Source organism: Clavelina lepadiformis, chromosome 7, assembly GCF_947623445.1.
Source record: "Clavelina lepadiformis chromosome 7, kaClaLepa1.1, whole genome shotgun sequence".
NCBI lineage: Eukaryota > Metazoa > Chordata > Ascidiacea > Aplousobranchia > Clavelinidae > Clavelina > Clavelina lepadiformis.
Window position 1 is genome coordinate 14,177,931 of NC_135246.1, and position 17,135 is coordinate 14,195,065.

At 34.8% G+C, this 17,135-nt stretch overlaps 1 long non-coding RNA gene across 1 annotated transcript; it reads left to right on the forward strand.

The window, feature by feature from the left end:
• Positions 1–9,532: 9,532 nt before the first annotated feature.
• Positions 9,533–17,129, forward strand: LOC143465033 (uncharacterized). Its single transcript, XR_013118578.1, has 3 exons — positions 9,533–9,830; positions 12,750–12,909; positions 15,912–17,129. It is a non-coding gene; the product is annotated as an uncharacterized LOC143465033 (long non-coding RNA).
• The last annotated feature ends 6 nt before the right edge of the window (positions 17,130–17,135 follow it).

Genomic DNA, 17,135 nt, shown 5'->3' on the forward strand with positions numbered 1-17,135 from the left:
ATTATCAACACGGCTGAACTTTGGTTAACCAAATTTGCGCAATTTTAGCTAATCACCGTTTATTCGGTTTAAAAGGTGGAAAACAACGCGGCTGTAAAATTGGGTCTTTTGCACATAAACTTTGGGGGACAATGAAATGTTAGTTTATATGCAGACAACTACAGAACACTGGTCAACTATACAACACCGGTTGCACTTGTGACAGTAATAATACACACAGAGTCGTGCATATGAGGAAAGTATGTTAGATTGTAAAGTAAAATGTAGCAAATATTGATAATAATGATTTTGGCTTCGATATTTCACTAGTGCAGACGAACGTATAACAATACCAAATGAACCTTTTCCGTGCAATCCAAATTCAACGCATAGCAACATTTTATAAGGCCCAGGTGCATGGTTATAAACTTTAAAATAGGAGTATCCAAATTTGGCATTTTAGCTGTGAGATAAAATGCTTTTTGTTATAAAATAATTGACATTAAATTAGTGATTAGCATTCGTAAATTCTTAAATCTAAGTTTATAAATGACAAATGGCAGTGAAAACATATCCTTGGTATTGGAGAAAGATATTAGCCTATAGCCCTACACATCTACCTTCGTCGTCAGCTTATCAAGCTTTCGGAAACGTCACTCGTCAATGGTAATTTTGTTTTCTCAATTCTTTAAGTAACGAAATCTTTTACGAGGTCAGGTCAAGGTAATCGATCGAAACAAAAATTTTTCCTACTGTAACGAAATGTGTTTGTTAAGATGGCGCAGACTTTTTATGTTGTGTTCATGTGTTGCCTCTTTGATAGTATGTTTTTTAGTTAATAATCACTCAGTTTTAATATACGTGTTCTACAAAAAAGTATTGAATTGATTTTTATTACTATTGCGTGTTATACCTGGGTGCCTGAGTTTTACGTGTCCTTTATCCGCTGTAGCAGTTAAACTTTCGCCTCCTCTCGTCAATTCGTACTTTGCGTTAATGACTGCAGTTTTCACATTTTAATTTTTGCAAAAGGGTGATTCACGCATGTTGCATAGTTTTGCTATTGGTTGAGTAGGCCTACTTTAACCTTTAGCGCTGGAACTTTTGAAAATGTTTGTTGAAATAAAAATAGATAGGCATCTAGTGCTTATATTGCAATGTTAAAATGTCTTATGCAAACTTATGATACTAATATTCTAAGAGAATGACTATTTCACCGTCAGTTGGTCACCCAACCTGTTGTTAAGATAGGCGGTTATAGGTAAGGAGAACGGGTATGCAAAAAGTTGACTTTAGCTATTTTAGGTCGTATTGGAGTTAGAGTTACATTATAAGGTAGCTTTAGGTTAAGTTTAGGTTACTCGGTTATAACATTTATGTTCGGTTAACAAAAAGCTGTTAACCTAAGCTGTGAACGCACGATTTTTCCGGCGAAATACAGCGCCAGCCTTATTCTATACAATTATTCTAAATTTGGGCAAGATCTAAGTGTGTAAAATACACTTATAAACTCAATAAGATACAGCAATTGAAAAATCAATTAAGCTAATCACCGCAACCGAGGCTGGAACGATTTCTTGTAAATGCTTACATAGCCAACACATAAAACAAAGATTGCAGCACACCATGCACGCCCACCTGTCAGTTCAAACAGCTCGAATTTTATATTGACCGGGCCTAAACACAGTTTTGCTTGTTGATAAACGAGTATACAGTACGTAGGCGTATAGTGGAGAGAGAGTTCCTGAGCAATTAGCTTTAACAGATAAAACAATGTCTCGAAAATTTTTTATGATGAATGCACTAAATATAGTTTCTAAACAATTTCCAAAAGTTAGTTCTGCCCTAAATATACAATCTTTGTTTTGACTATATTATTTATTTAGAGTTACCTTTACCACTGTAAGTAGTCGACTTCAAAGTATCGTATGTTTTAATAGTTACCTCAAGGTATTTCAGTAACTTATATCGTTTCTTAAAATTGTAGTGTTTCAAATGTGTTAAGTGATTATGGAAGCAATTTCGGTTAAAAAATTCATGTTTTTCAAAAACTTTATTAGGCATTCTGCAGAGCTCAATTATTCGTTTGACATTATTACCAATGTGCATTAAAAGATGTTTGATGAAAAACATCAGAAAAACGAACATTATTTCTGCGTAGAACGTTTCATTATAAAGCTTTAAAAATGGTGCAGTATCAGCCCATTAAAATAAAAAATCTTACCTAAACGTTGCATACCTTTGGCTCAGCAAATTTCACTCAAAGGTGTAAAACCAAAAGGCGTTTTTCGTGCATATAGCCATCGCACACGAAACGTGTTACCCCACACGCGATTGTGCAGCCGCCTTTATGCTTAACGCCAGGCATGATTCATTTAGATTTCCTGTTGGTTAAGTGTATGAAGGAAACATAATATTAATATACCTATTGATCTTCGAGAATGTCTGCATTAAAATCTTTGGTAACCTGGCGGCATGAAAACATGTAACCTTGCTTAAAACACATTTTTATGAGTACTATAGGTCAATAAATATTTATTGTTGACATAATCGGTACAAATCTTCTAAATTCTAAGAGAAAGGTTAAAATGACTTCATTACTTAGCATAAAATGTATTCTCCTTGTTGTAATTGTAATAGGTGGAAACGTAACAACAATGACAAGAGTTTACAAAGACTATAATTTGTAATGACGGCCAGTAAACGTGTATTAACTTTTGCAATGTCTAAATCAGCTATTATAGTCAAGTTAAATGCCTCACAGAGCCAAAATAGACATCATTTATTTAACGAGGGTCGCCTGTAAAAAATAGATAATTACAGATGATCAATTTCAGCGCACGTTTAACAGGAAGCAAGATTCAATAAATCAAAGCATACTTTAGAGTTTAGAGTTTAGACCGTGCAATACTTCGTGCTCCCTGGTAAAAGGGCTTTTGGCAAAGTAGTTCAGCCGGTTGTTCTAGGATGAAATCGATCTATTTCTTATTAATTCCCATTGGCCGGAATTTTCTTCATTATTTGCTGCTTAACTGTTCTTTAGTAAGTTGAAACTATAGTCGTCATTTTACTCTCCTTACATAAAAATTCATATATGCAATTTGGGAGCGAAGAAATGACCTACTAATCGTACAGGAGACGATTAAATAAAGAACGATTTGCAATCCTATATGTAATTGTGATCATAATTAAGCATTAAGTATAGTCTTTGGTTTATGTGCGGCACATATGCCAAGCATATTGTGTGCGCAATTTATTACCAAGTTACGGGTTTAAGTATATCTTAATAAGATATTGTACATGTGAGCTATTTGTTTAAGAATTGCTGGTACGGGTGCTTCAATGGCTTATTCAGCACCGTCCAATAATATTTACTTTGGATGTAGTCTATAGGTTTACCGAGTGCATTTTATGATGCAATCGTCAGGACATATTTGTTACGTTAATCAGTCCTACAAACGTGTTGGAACTTCCCAATCTTATGACGTGAAAGTTGTAAGAAAAGGTGAGATTGACGTCATACTCACTGTGAGACCATCAGGTTTGGATTCGTTTGTTAAAGATCTGATGTCACTCGGAAAAGTGGAGCGGTCTACAGCAGCCTCTGAGGCTAGCACCTCGCTATATACAGTATGCCATTGGAACTTATGCACACTTAGAAACTTCTAATCGCTTACACAAATGCCATCAGTATATGACGTTATTATGTGATATTTGTTTTCTGAATAATTCTGTATTTGTTTCAAATTTTTTGAACGTGCATGATGTTAAAGCTATCAACATATTTTGCTTAAAAGGAACTTACATATACAATCAGTGTGAAAATGGTAACCTATAACGCCTTTACTTATTGAAACAGTGAAGTCGTTACATTATTGTTATCAATTGGTTGTTTGCATATTTGAAAAAGGTTGGTTACCTGTAAGTTGCTTACTAATTCACAAAAAAGATTGGTAATTTGTTGTATTACTTGCTACTTGTTGTTGAATTAAAGTAAAAAATAGCAAAATAAAATTCATATGAATTAAAATAAATTCAAATCATTAACTCAAAACAAATTAAATTGAGATAAGTTTAATTAATTAATTATTTTCCTTGAGTTCAATTCATTTTTAACTACATCATATGTATTCATTTAGACCGACCTAATTTAAATAAATTAAAGTCAAAAAAATTCAACAAAATTTTAAAAGCTTTAAAAAAATTTAAAAAAAAGTTTTTTATAAATTTAATTTTGGCTTTGAGTTATTATATTTTTAAATTTTTTAATTTTCAATGTGATATTGAAATTTTGCCTGTTTTCTTTTTCACAAAGTAATCAAAAATCCTCTTTTATAATTTAGCTTTGAAGAGTTGAAAGAAATAGTACTAAATTGCAGTACTAAATTGCTACAATTAGGAAAATGTAAGCAGAGTACAGCTTATTTCTCATCAACTGTTTTTTTAAATGTTTTCATGCGATGTAACAAACTGTGAGTAAGACGGTTATTTTGGCCGAGGGAGAATTCCGGAGAAAAGCAAATTACTTAAAACCTGATTGTTTCATTGTTACACCTCTACATTTTTAAGTTTATAAAATTGGTGTATTGAAAATCATTCAAATTAAAATCAGGTAAAATTTTTGGATTTATACTATTTTATTTCAATCTTTCTGAAAATATTTTAACTAATCTAAGTTCATTTGAATTGTTGAAAAATATTAAAAAAGTTTAAATTTCATTACATTTCTGTGAATTCATCTAAATTTATTTTGATTTGTTTTTTGCAGGTTTTAAATTTATATCATTTTACTTAAATTTAATTTGTTCAATTTTTTTTTAATTTGAATTAATTTCACACAATGACCGTAGAGCACACACGCTTTGATCGATCATGTAAATTGTGCCATTAACAACTAAAAATCACACTCTAAAATATCACGAAAATGTATAAACACACATGAAAGCAAAATCTATAAAACCCTTGTGATTGTACAATTGAGTCCGACCTTCAGTAAACAGGCCTTGGAAAAAGTGTTTTCGAAAATCATTTTTATTAAATGTTTACTATTTGACCTGCATGTAGTTAGCGCCCTGAGTTTTTCGTTATATCTTGTTGCGTCATTATCGTTGACCGCAGTATAGCCTACAACGTTATCGTGAAACAGAATTATAGATGTATTGGTTTAACAAAGTATCTTTCAATTAAATCTCTCTCTGTATACGTCAAATAATAATCGGAGGAAAAACAACTAGCAAACGCTGAAATCAAAACTCGTACACGTTAATCGTCTTACTTACTTGCTTGGTAGGTAGTCGAAGGTATAACGTTATGGTAAATTTTCATGCACTGCTGAACCATGGTTTCACCCTCTGTATAACGCCTGAGTGAAAATACCTCAGTACTGTATGTCTTATATAATAAGCTAAGGTGAGTATGTTTTACCAAAGGCGATTTCAAATATATGAAGATATAAACAAAACAAGCAAGTAAGCGATGTACAGACAGTACAGTACAGTATAGTATACAGTACAGTACAGCATAGTAATTTGGAGGTAACATGGACTTGCAGCAAGCAAGCAAGCGTACATCGCAAGACCACATCACTGTTATACCGTTTCTTTGTTATTTGCAACCTTTCTTCTATGTTTGGCGTTGAAGTTAAGTGTTTCAAAGTACAACGAAATGCGCTCATGACCATATTTATACTGGCGGAAACCGGTTGAAACAAGTTGTCAAGTCGCTAAATGCACCAATAGAAAGACTTTTCCGATCTCTCAATCTCAGTTACTAAACGAGATGTTAATGTTTAACCAAAAGCTTGCTTCTACAAACAGAGCGTGTGCACTTGGCAAACTTTATAACAATTCGGTGTGGAGAACTCTTTACAATCTTGCAAAATCATTTCTTGTTTATTTACTGACAACAACGTCACTAAAAATCACTTGAAAATGGCCGCATTATGTTTATAGGCTAGTATTCGGCTTGGCTGCAAAATTATATGTTGGAGCCTTGGAGATGATAAGAACCTGCAGGTTGCAACGGGGACGTTACCATCCAAAGTAAAAGTAACATACAGATATACATCTTTAAAATTTGTTTAAGTTCATAGAGGCATCTGAATGTACTGCCCATACAGCACATAATTGAAGATGGCGCTGTATAAATTTTGGGTGTGCTTCTCTGATTTGTCTAACACATACAGATATAATACTATTTACAAGTTAATTTATTTCCAGCAGGAATAAGTAAATGGTAGATTTTCAGGACACGTTATTATTTTTTGTTAAAACCATACAAGACACTCTTGTTCGCCCATTTTACGTAGTGAAATCTGAGAATTGATTAATAAGTATATAGAAACCGAACATTGAACTTTTGGTATTAGTGTATTAACTATGAACAATAGCCATGGAAAAAATAATTAGCATTTCTATGAATTGTGTTGTGAATTTATACAAATTCGTTCAAACAATGTCGAAACTATTTACAACGACGTAAAGTTTTTCAAAACAGGAAACAAAACACGTTGTCGTTGAGTCATGAAAAACCCAGCGCTGTTATTCAATTGACCAAAACTCAACTTTAACAAAGCAAAACGTGATTTGCGCTTTTGTTTCTATTTTGAAATACAAAGCGCCTTCAGTGAGTACAGATAGCCATTGCGACAAACATCACAAGAAGATGACGATTTGATGTTCTAGGTCTCAGATAAACATAAGCGATGATGCTATGGACACGCTGATAAAGCATTACAAAACCACACATATGAGTAACTGTTACCCCTGAAATTCAGTTCTACTTTTAAAACCACACATATATGTGAACAAAACCACTACCAAAACCATGCCGACTGTTACGGTCGTGGCAGTGATGGGAAATACAGAATTTGAGTTTGGCTTGATTTAATAAAGCTTAATAAAGGAATAAAATTGAATGTGTTAAACTTGTTTTTTCCGTATATTTATTGCGTTTCTCCCTTGCGGCCGGTTACGCTTTTCCGTGCTTTATAATTAAGCACATGTGTCTTTTTTCGACTTGTGTCCAACAGGTAGTCGCATGCTCAGTTTTATATTGGAGCTCCTGAAATGAGCGGTATCAACAAAGCTTAACTAAACTGTTTTTAAATAAAAGATGTGCCAGTATATCTGTAAATCTAAGAGTGAGGACAGCAAAACGTAACAAATGTATAGGCATCACGAGATATAAAAATATTCGTGCTGATAAATATTAAAAAGTATTTAACAAAGATTAGCTTTTAGTAGTTTATTCATAGACGCCTTAGATTGTAAAAACGGTTGTATTTGACTCGCACTTTATATAGCAAGCATTTACATGGGTTGAAAAGTAAATTTACATGTTGTCATTAAATTTGTTTAGTTCTGCTCCGTATTGAAACGTGGAAACTACAATGAGAAGTGATTCAATGTGCAAATTAATTTCTTTTTAAATACTGTTACACTAATAGATTACATTTAATAAAGAAAATACGAATAAATTATTCAATTACATCCCGCTATAGTCTTCCCGATATAACTTCCATCAGAGTTTCCTCTAAGGCTTGCAACTGCGCAGTACCCCCAGACCATATAAGCAGTGAAATTTCATTCTTGCGCACTTGCAACATTTCCAATTTACAAGTAAAAAATCTTCAACATTTTTTGACAGAACGTTTCTGAGCATATCGCATCGCTCTTTTACCGCTTGAAACTCGTCGTTGGTTGTCGTGTCCACATAGTTGCGCAATTGCCCTTTTTTCATAATGAATATGAATCAGAATTAATAGACCCTTTCCAAGTTACGGGCGCCATATTTTTTGGGTAACAAGATATTTTCGATCGCCCATACTTAACAATGGAAAATATCGATCCATTCTCATTCTTTCTCAAATTACAAGCGTTCAGGGGATCACATTGTAATGATTTCACTCGGCTAAGTAGCATATGAATTCCTTTACGCAATAAATAAAAAAAATTGAAATTATGTTGCCTAGCTCTTGTTTTACAGAAATTTAAATATGTGGTAAGAGTTTGCGTGGTATCTGCGGCGCGTTTGGATGTAACAATTCGGTTTGTATTTGCTTCGAGTTAAACATTTCAAGCTTTGCTTGACATGGCAAATAAAATTATTCTATGTGACGTGAAGCAGATAACACGTAAACTGTTACGCATTGGCATATGGCATTATTCGCTGACCACGTATCCAGACGTCATACCCATTAAGTCCTGTGCGTAGGATTAAAATTGCTGTAAAGTAAGAACTAGGCAACATATTCTCAAATGTTTTTCTTTATTGCGTAAAAGAATTTATATGCTATTTAGTTGAGCGAAATCTTTGCAATTTGAAGCCTAGAACGCTTGTAATTTGAAAAAGAATGGAAGTGAGTCGACATTTTCCATTGTTAAGTATAGACGATGGAAAATATCTTGCCATCCAGACAGTAACTCGGAAAGGGTCTATTGATAATAATGAATCAGCTACACCTATCAAAATTCAGCAATAAACCTGGTCAAAGAAAATAAACATTGGAAAAGCACAAAATCAAAGAGAATTTCTCTAAATTCAATGTGAACTTTGTTTGTATTTTGGTATGATTTTATGCTTATTCTAATAACTCACAAAGTTAGTAATTCATTTAAACTCTGCTAACTCAGCCTTAAATATTCATGCTCACTAAAACAAACATTTACGCAGTGTAATATTTTCTTAGAGGGATCACTGCCTTCCATATACTGAAATTAATTCATATGCGTCACAATATTGTCTCGTAATTAAACGATGGCGTTGTTACTCCGGCATAATTTTTAAACTGCTTTTTATTTTGACACATGCAACCATCCAGCATTCAGGAAATGTTGAATTGCCGTTCTGTGGCACAAGCCTTTGTATTAAGAAAAGTTTGATCAAATTAGTTTTGCTATACTGCCCCATTTCACGCCAGCACCTACATCATTAAAACCAGAATAAAAACGTTGTCAGGCACAAAAGGTTGTAGTGTCGTAATTTAATATCAATATTTCAACGTCACAGCATGTCAGTTTTCGATGTCACATTTCATCGTTCTATTCTGACGTCAGAGAAGACGACTTCATGTCACGTTTACTTGAAACAATTAAATGAAAAAGCAGTCATAGCTCTGCTGAAGCAAATATCGTTCATATTTGCATCGAAAATAAAATATTTCTGGTCAAGTGAATTTGTACAAATAAAGCTATTTCAGGGGGATCTAGATCTATAAAACTTTTAATATCAGGCTAAATCACTCCTGTCAAAGGCGTGAAATGACACTATTCTATACTGTTTATAGGCGTATACTTCGTCTGTTGGCCAAACAAAAAAATGATCGTAAGATTTAGTAGTTGTGCACAAGTTTATTTGTAAATTAGGAATCTGAAATCGTCAAGATGTTTAAATGGCAGTGATACAAAAAGCAAACTTCCCTGATTTATGCCGCGTTTATGTCTTTGCACATGGTTGCGCAACAGAATGAAAAAAATTTAAAAGTCAAAGCGATGCAGCATACTTAGCATAGACATTCTGTCATGAGCATAAACATCACCTTTATTGACGTCATCGCATGACGAAATATCCGGTATAAGCCGACTGAGTGGTTTCAATAAATAAACTTACGGCAAAACGCTGCGCAGTACATACAGCTTATTTCTTCTTACAATGACGCCGCATAACATAATATACGCCACTGCTATCCTGTATAGTTTTAAGAACACATCCACTTGGAAGCACTTCAGTGCGAAACAAAGTAGAGCTGATTCGATGTTTGAGAAAAACACCTTGCTATTTTATCAAACCAAGTTCAAAAAGTATTTCTAATCTAATCTTGTAGCAGCGCTGGGGTTGCGTGGAGTGACTGAGTGAGTGTTGCATCTTTATTTATAAATTATTTTAAACTATTAGTTGTAAACAACAGTAAGTGTAAACAGCAAATTTTCTCAAACCTTTCTTCTTACTTAGCTCAAAACTCTAGAAAGGACTTTTTCACTCAAGGAAGCACATTTTAAACAAGTCACCATTAAGAGGCGTGTGCCGCAGTATCAATAATGCATGAATGGCATAAAATCTAAAGACGACCACATGTTCTAAGGCTAAGTTAATAGGCTACATTTCTTTCCAAGCTTGCTAGGCAAGCAGTACTTTTAGATCGGTCATCCGTCAAATTATAAAAGCAAACAAGCTTTTGAATGAGGTTCGCAATATTTTCGGATTTTGCTGAAATCATTAAAAGTCAACTTCGTATGGTTCACTTTTAACCAGGAATCACAAAGTAGGTTATACATAAATGTACTTCATTTATAAGTAGTAATAACGGCTGGCGTTGTATGTGTGGCGAAAAGTTTACGTTTGTTATGAGTTGAAAATAAAAAATCACTCGCCATGGCAAAATGGCATGGGCGCACCACTCGAATGTGAATGCCTTTGCAGCGCTCTCCTCAAATCAGTAACAACGCGAAGGCAACACTTTAGTCAAAACGTAATTGAGCAACACTGACAATTTTAGTTTTCATTCTTTAAAGTTCAAACCGAAGCAAGGTTAATGTTTGTTTTTACTGTGCATATTTCACGTGGACAAAAAGAAAGTTTCTCTGAAGTTTATCAGTGCCGAGTACTGATAAGCAGAAAGTATTTACAGACGAAATAACAGCGTATTAGTTTTCAAAGGGCTCAGAAATCCCTGCATGTCTGATTTTCAGCATGTTAACCACCTTCAGTAAGGTAAGGTTATGTGCCCCATTTTCCAAAAGAGTAGAAAATCTTTAACGGTTATTGTGATTATATTTTGTGGGGGCAAGGAATGTCTTTCCTATCCAACCAGGCATATGTTAAATCCCGCCAATTTCTGTTTACCCTATCTGTTTTCTTCGCGTTTTCTTTTCCAAAGCGAAGCTGTTAACAACCCAACCCAGCAGAGCAACCGATGAGTTATTTTCTCTCTTTATTATTCTAGTTCGTTCCTGGTTATTCTGATGCGCTTTTTTCCTTCCACGTTGTAATACTTCTCTTTTGACGCTCACGTGATGTAGTTTGATAACTAAGCCGGTGTTCCTTTTGCTTTGTTATACCCCCGCACGAACCGCAAGAAAGAAATTCAAAACGAATCGCCGCTGGTGTCTCTCGCACAAACTGTCGTGACGAAGCAATGCACGCATCTATTTTGAGAGCAAGCTGCGTTAGCTGCGTTGAACAGCACATAAAAGGTCATATACAAAGCTTACGGGTTCAAGGTCAAACAGCATGTAAGCTTTCAAGTGCTATTTTGAAAGAGTTAAGCTATATTTGTAATGTGTAATTATGCCAATTAAAACAACGAAGACAAAAAGTACTTTAGGGCTCGTCAAACATAAAAACGATGCGAAAAATGTCGCAACAAAAATTGTTAAGGTTACCTTGCAACGTAATTGTTTAACTATACAAAGCGCATTGTGCGCAACCAACCATAATATAAGGCCACACCCTTAAAGCACTGTACTTAAAATCATAATAAAAGAGAGAAAATCCCTAGATATTACAAGGAACTGGTAGTTCTCCAAGACCAGTTCGAGAAAGAAATGACAAAAGAAAACGTTGTAAAGTAAAATGCCCCGTAATGATAATAATAACATTAACATGGCATAACTAAAAAGTACTCCCAGATTTACAAAATGAACGATTACAATGCGCTGTTGAAACCCAGCTCTTTTGCAAGTTTGAAAATGAAATACAAGTTTGAAAACAAGCAGAATCATTTAATTAAATGTTCCCTATAATTTTAAGTTAGGATTATTTTACCTTTGTTGCTTGATGGTGGCCGTTGCAACAACATTTAAATTGTGACCTAAAACAATAGTGTTAAGAGTTATCGAAACAAAAACAAAGTTGACAAAACTAGCTGCCGTGGAAAGAAAAACATCTTATTTTTTCGAAGATAGCCCGCAGCGCTCCTTGGAAAAGGTATAATACAAAACCTCAAGCCATATATTAATTTTATCGAAGGCGTGTGGAATGCAGCTAAACAGGATGCAACGTTGCTGCTATTCACATGGATGTTAAAATGACAAAGAACGTTGTGTAAGGAAAACTCGGTGGTTTTGGTGTCAGATAAACAGATGTAAAGACAAGCCGATATCATGTAATTACTTATTTTGTTCAGTGTTGCGTTGTGTTCAGGTTACATTAACGTTGCCTACATGTACAAACGCATTGTTGACGATATTCACGTTAATGGTGTTGAAGAAATGACGATCAAAAGTGCGCTAAAAATTTGACAACACGATCAACCGTGATGGTAAATTTCGATAGACCAAAAGCTGTTGAATTTTTTTTCATTTCACAATACCGGAAGCTACTTTCAAAGACCCCAAAAGTCATTTTGTATTGCTTCATCCGGGGACGCATGTGGTAGGTAAAATTGGCATGCCTACATTAACCATACACGAAGCTACGACAATTTTTTTGATGACTTATACCTATGACGCTCGGTCCACGCAAACTGTGAGTTTTCTTGGTAGGCTATAGCTCATGACAAAAAGTGTGGTTCAGTTTAAAAAAAATTAAATTCAATGCTATAGTAGTAGTAACTTGTATACAAGCTAAGACGAAATTTACTATCTCATTATTTCTTTGTAAGAAATAAACAACAAGTCTTTATTTGTTTCTCTACTGAGTATAAATGTTTGGAGTTTTGTTTAGCTATGTTCAAACTATAACGAATCGACCCAATTCCAACAGTTTTGCAAAGGTGTATAGCAAAAATGAGAATGCACAAATGAAAGCTGTAATATGTAACTACTATATAGGTGAGCGCGGTTTTTAAAAACTTCAACTCACAACAGCTGCATCATCAAAGACAATAAACGACCTCATCGTCATCACATCACCCGTAGAGGCCGTGACCTAGAACTGTTCAGAAGGTTGCCAATTAGGACGACCGGAATGATTTCATCTAGGGACCATAAGGTTAGCACTGGAGCAAAATCAAGACTTTTTGGAATATGACCATTTCCGAATGCAATAATACTAACAGCGTAGTTGTAAGCACAGCGTATGGAAAAGATATACGACTGCTTTAACGGAATTATTCAAGCCATTTTGAACTTGTTTCGGTGATGACACTATTGTGTTGCTGACATAAAAATGTGACCCCGCTAATTACACTTATACACACAATCGCTTAGAAATTTATCGCTTTAAATCAGCGGTGTCCAACCTGTGGCCCGCGCGCGGTATTTTTGAAATGACTTATATCAGGGGTGGCCAAACTGCGGCTCTTTAATGAATTAGCATTGATGAATTAGACATGCATTTTCCCGGTCTAGACGAGTTGTTTGATCAGATTATGAAACAATGCGTTCTATCACACGTAGTAACAACGGACTCATCGTTAGTAATAATCAAATTACACCCCAAAAAGTACATTATTGTACAGAAGTGTGCTAACTTGAACACTGTAGTTAAGTAAACTGTCAGATTGAAGCTGTACGTCAGGGCTGACCTAGTTTTAAGTCTTGGTTACGGTTATACTAATAAATGCAAAAAGAGTTGGTGAAGCCCAGGTGGAGACTCATAGTATCACCACGCAGCACTAATGTTAATCAATAGCTACACTTCGTTGTGAGTGAATAAATTCGTGTTTTTTATTGTGTTTGTGTTGTTGCTCTTTTAAAACTGGAATTTGTTATATGCGGCTCGAGCATGAAGCAGGTATGGCCACCCCTGACTTATATTATCAACTGAATCGCCACGTAATTTAAGGCGAACTTGCATTCCGAGAAATTGGCATTTATTACTTGCTTTCTTTGTCTATTGCTCTATTTATACCATCGGTTCCCAAACTTTTCTAAAAATTTTGCCTGGTGGACCCTTTGCAATTAGTTTGATATTTCGCGGCCCTATAAAAATCAAAGAATGCTATAGGAAAAATGCAAAAACAACACCAAGGAAAAAAAATAAAAACTAACAAATACGTTAAGCGTTTAATGGGATGGGTGCACTTGTTTTGCTGCAATTAACTCATCGGTGTTTGGTTCGGTTTTGGATAGCGCAACTCTCATGTCGTGTACTACATCCACCCTCTGAAACTGCTTTAAAGCTTTAAAGACTAATTCTCATTGCAGACCCTCTGAAACTGCTTTACGGACCCCAGTTTGGGAACGGCTGCTCTATACTATTAGTATAGAGCAATAGATAGTAGAGATAATAGATTATATATAGATAATTTAATTAGAGCAATAGATAGATAATATACTATATTCTCTAGTGCAGGGGTGCACAACTGTTCAAGTTAATTTTATTGCATCACAATTTACTTCTAAAATTAGAATTTTGGTGTGAGGGTTTTAATAAGAAATTAGCAGTAAACACTCAAGTGGCCTGCGAAATCATTCGTAAATCGCATGTGGCCTTTTGTCCAAAAAGGTTGGACACCCCTGCTTTAAATCATGACTAGCGATTGAATGATTTTATTACATTACGTGGTGGTCTAATGCAGCATCAAAACAGGTTTCAATAGGAACCATCTTTTTTCTTCATACAACTGGCTAATCACTCAGCCATAAAGCATGCAATCATATACGATGAAACAGTGTATTAAACATTCTATCTTGGTTTAGCTCATACACACTGCGGGAGTCGATTCGCCTGAGATCGAAGCATATTGTAAGTACGGGCAATAAATAAATAATAAGCACATCGTTCCCATTTAATACTTTTCGAACGGTTGCGCAAAAGTTTAGTCTTTTTCGATAGATGAGTTTCTAGTACTTTCTAAATTAAAATTTGGTTTGAAATTAGCGCCGAATCAACATTGAATAATCGCGTGGTAGCGAACAAAGAACATTTTCCAAATGCTAAAGTTGCGCAAGAAATGAGTCAACATAACATTGATTACGTGGAGTTGGAATTTGACCACGAAGTTCGTGCGATACAGTATATGGGTCAGAGCAGAAAAGCAATGCAGCAAGACAAACAACGTGACTAATCGCATTTATGTTGCAGCCCACAAGGAAATCATTTAACCAACAACAAATAGGTCAAAACCAATCCAAAACTTAATTCACAAACAATCAAGGTTTGGTCAATCAGTTCGATAATTGCCTTAACATATTGATCTACTTGACTTCAAGCTGATTGTAAGTATGTCACGCGGCCTATAGAAAACACTACTCAAAGCACAAAAATATATCAAACCACTTGCCAAAAGCATGATCCATTGCACAACATGATGCTGTAAATGCGATCGCCAAACGAAACCAGCAAAATAAAAGGCTTTATAAAAACGCTGTTTTCAGAACAGAAACCGCTTAACCAAAGGACGAAATTTCTTACCATAACGGATACTTCCAAACAAATTTGCAATCAGTAAATTGTTGCTCCTCCTACTGTATAGTGTGACGTTTTACCCATCTTACAACTTTGCAAGTAAGTTTATGTTGCAAACTACAATCAGCAAGGCTTGGTAACTGCGCAATGTTTGTTCGCCGAATACTAGGTTAGATTAACAACAATCTTATTGAAAATTTCCTTATTGAAGCGTTTGCACTGCATACAAGGTTTTGTCATGACCTGCATAAAAGAGCTTGGATAGGCGTTGTTTCATTATTTGTTTAACTACTCTTTCGTACTACAATATTTGCATTTCAAAAAGTTAAAACATTACTCTATCAGGAAACTGAAATGACCATGATGGGTTGTATTGGTCATGATATTTTTTTTTCATAACTTAACTTTTTTCCAGTGCATAATAATAGCCTACAAACCACAGAACAAACCAGTCAATCAAAAAAGTGTTCAGTTAAGAAAAGTAGATTGGGATTTTTGGACCTGATCAGTTCTCAAATTGTCTTGTTTTGGTTTTGCAAAACGTATATACTTAAACTGATAACCTTCAACAGTATTCTATTGTGCAAACAGATTTGCCGAAAAATGGGTGAAGCGTCACTTATTTATCACTGTTATTGCAGATATGGAGAAACCACGGCGACCACCGCATTTCAAATATCAATCCAACTTCGACCCGAGAATATCATCACTAGAGTTAATCTATTTGAATAGGCTAAGTTTAATCGACAATTTTTTTACGACTTGTTCATGTTTTCTTATCAAAATAGATGATTTTTAAATTTAGAATCGTGAATAGATGAAAAATAGAAAATATTTTAGAATATAGGCATTTGGAAAAACAGCCGAAGAAGCCAGCATATACTATGACCACGCAAATAAAGCGAACGCATGTATAAAATATGCTATCTGTTAAACACAAAAGCCAAACTGCCTAACCGCGTCACATATAAGCGTTGTTGGTTGTTAAGCTTTTTACCATAAATACTTTTGTAGTACTCAATCGGTCCGTCAAGCACTATTTTGTGATCGGCGGAAGGCTTTTACTTTCAGGTTACAAGGCACATTGTACAACATTTTCCCTTGTATCGTTATGTATATTTATACAACCCGTACTGATGGCCGGGCAATATGTGTGAAATTGTTTGTTTGCTTTGTCATAACTTTTTAAGTAGTAACCTTCAAGAATCTGCAATCAAATGAGTTCGCAGTAAAAACAGCTTAGAGGCCATAATTGTTTTGGTGGTGGCAAAAGAAATGCAAAGTTCTGCTACGGCATTCTTACGAAAGTACATAAATGACCATTCCTGCACCTAACCAGCACTCAAAAAATTGTTTTGTTGTTGTTTGTTACAAATACCTGTTTACACCCTATTAATTTTTATATTGACAATAACCCATAATTCTTAAATGACAATTCCAAATACCGCCGTAAAATCAAAATCATTCTAAAGAATTTAGGTACATAGGATCAAACTGTAGTGAACTCTCTACAGCCCACTTACGAACTTCACCAACGATTTTGGTCGGAATAGCGTTTCGAGTTTACTAAAAATTCTTGACGTTTGTTAATTATCGTTGTTCGTACTTTATCGACCTTAAAACGTGCTTCAAACAAAACTTATTATCTTAACTCACCCGATATTTCATTTCACTATTTATGATGAGTGAAAAAATTACACAGCATTTTTCGATTTTTTGTTGTTTTGTATTTTTATAATGTTAGTCCATATCCTGTCTCTTACAGTGTTGCTGAGCTGGTGAAGTGACCAAACACTCTTGGAATGTGGTTTGCAAACCTTCCAATTCAAGCAAATATAAGCCTACACTTAAAAAGTATTGCCTAT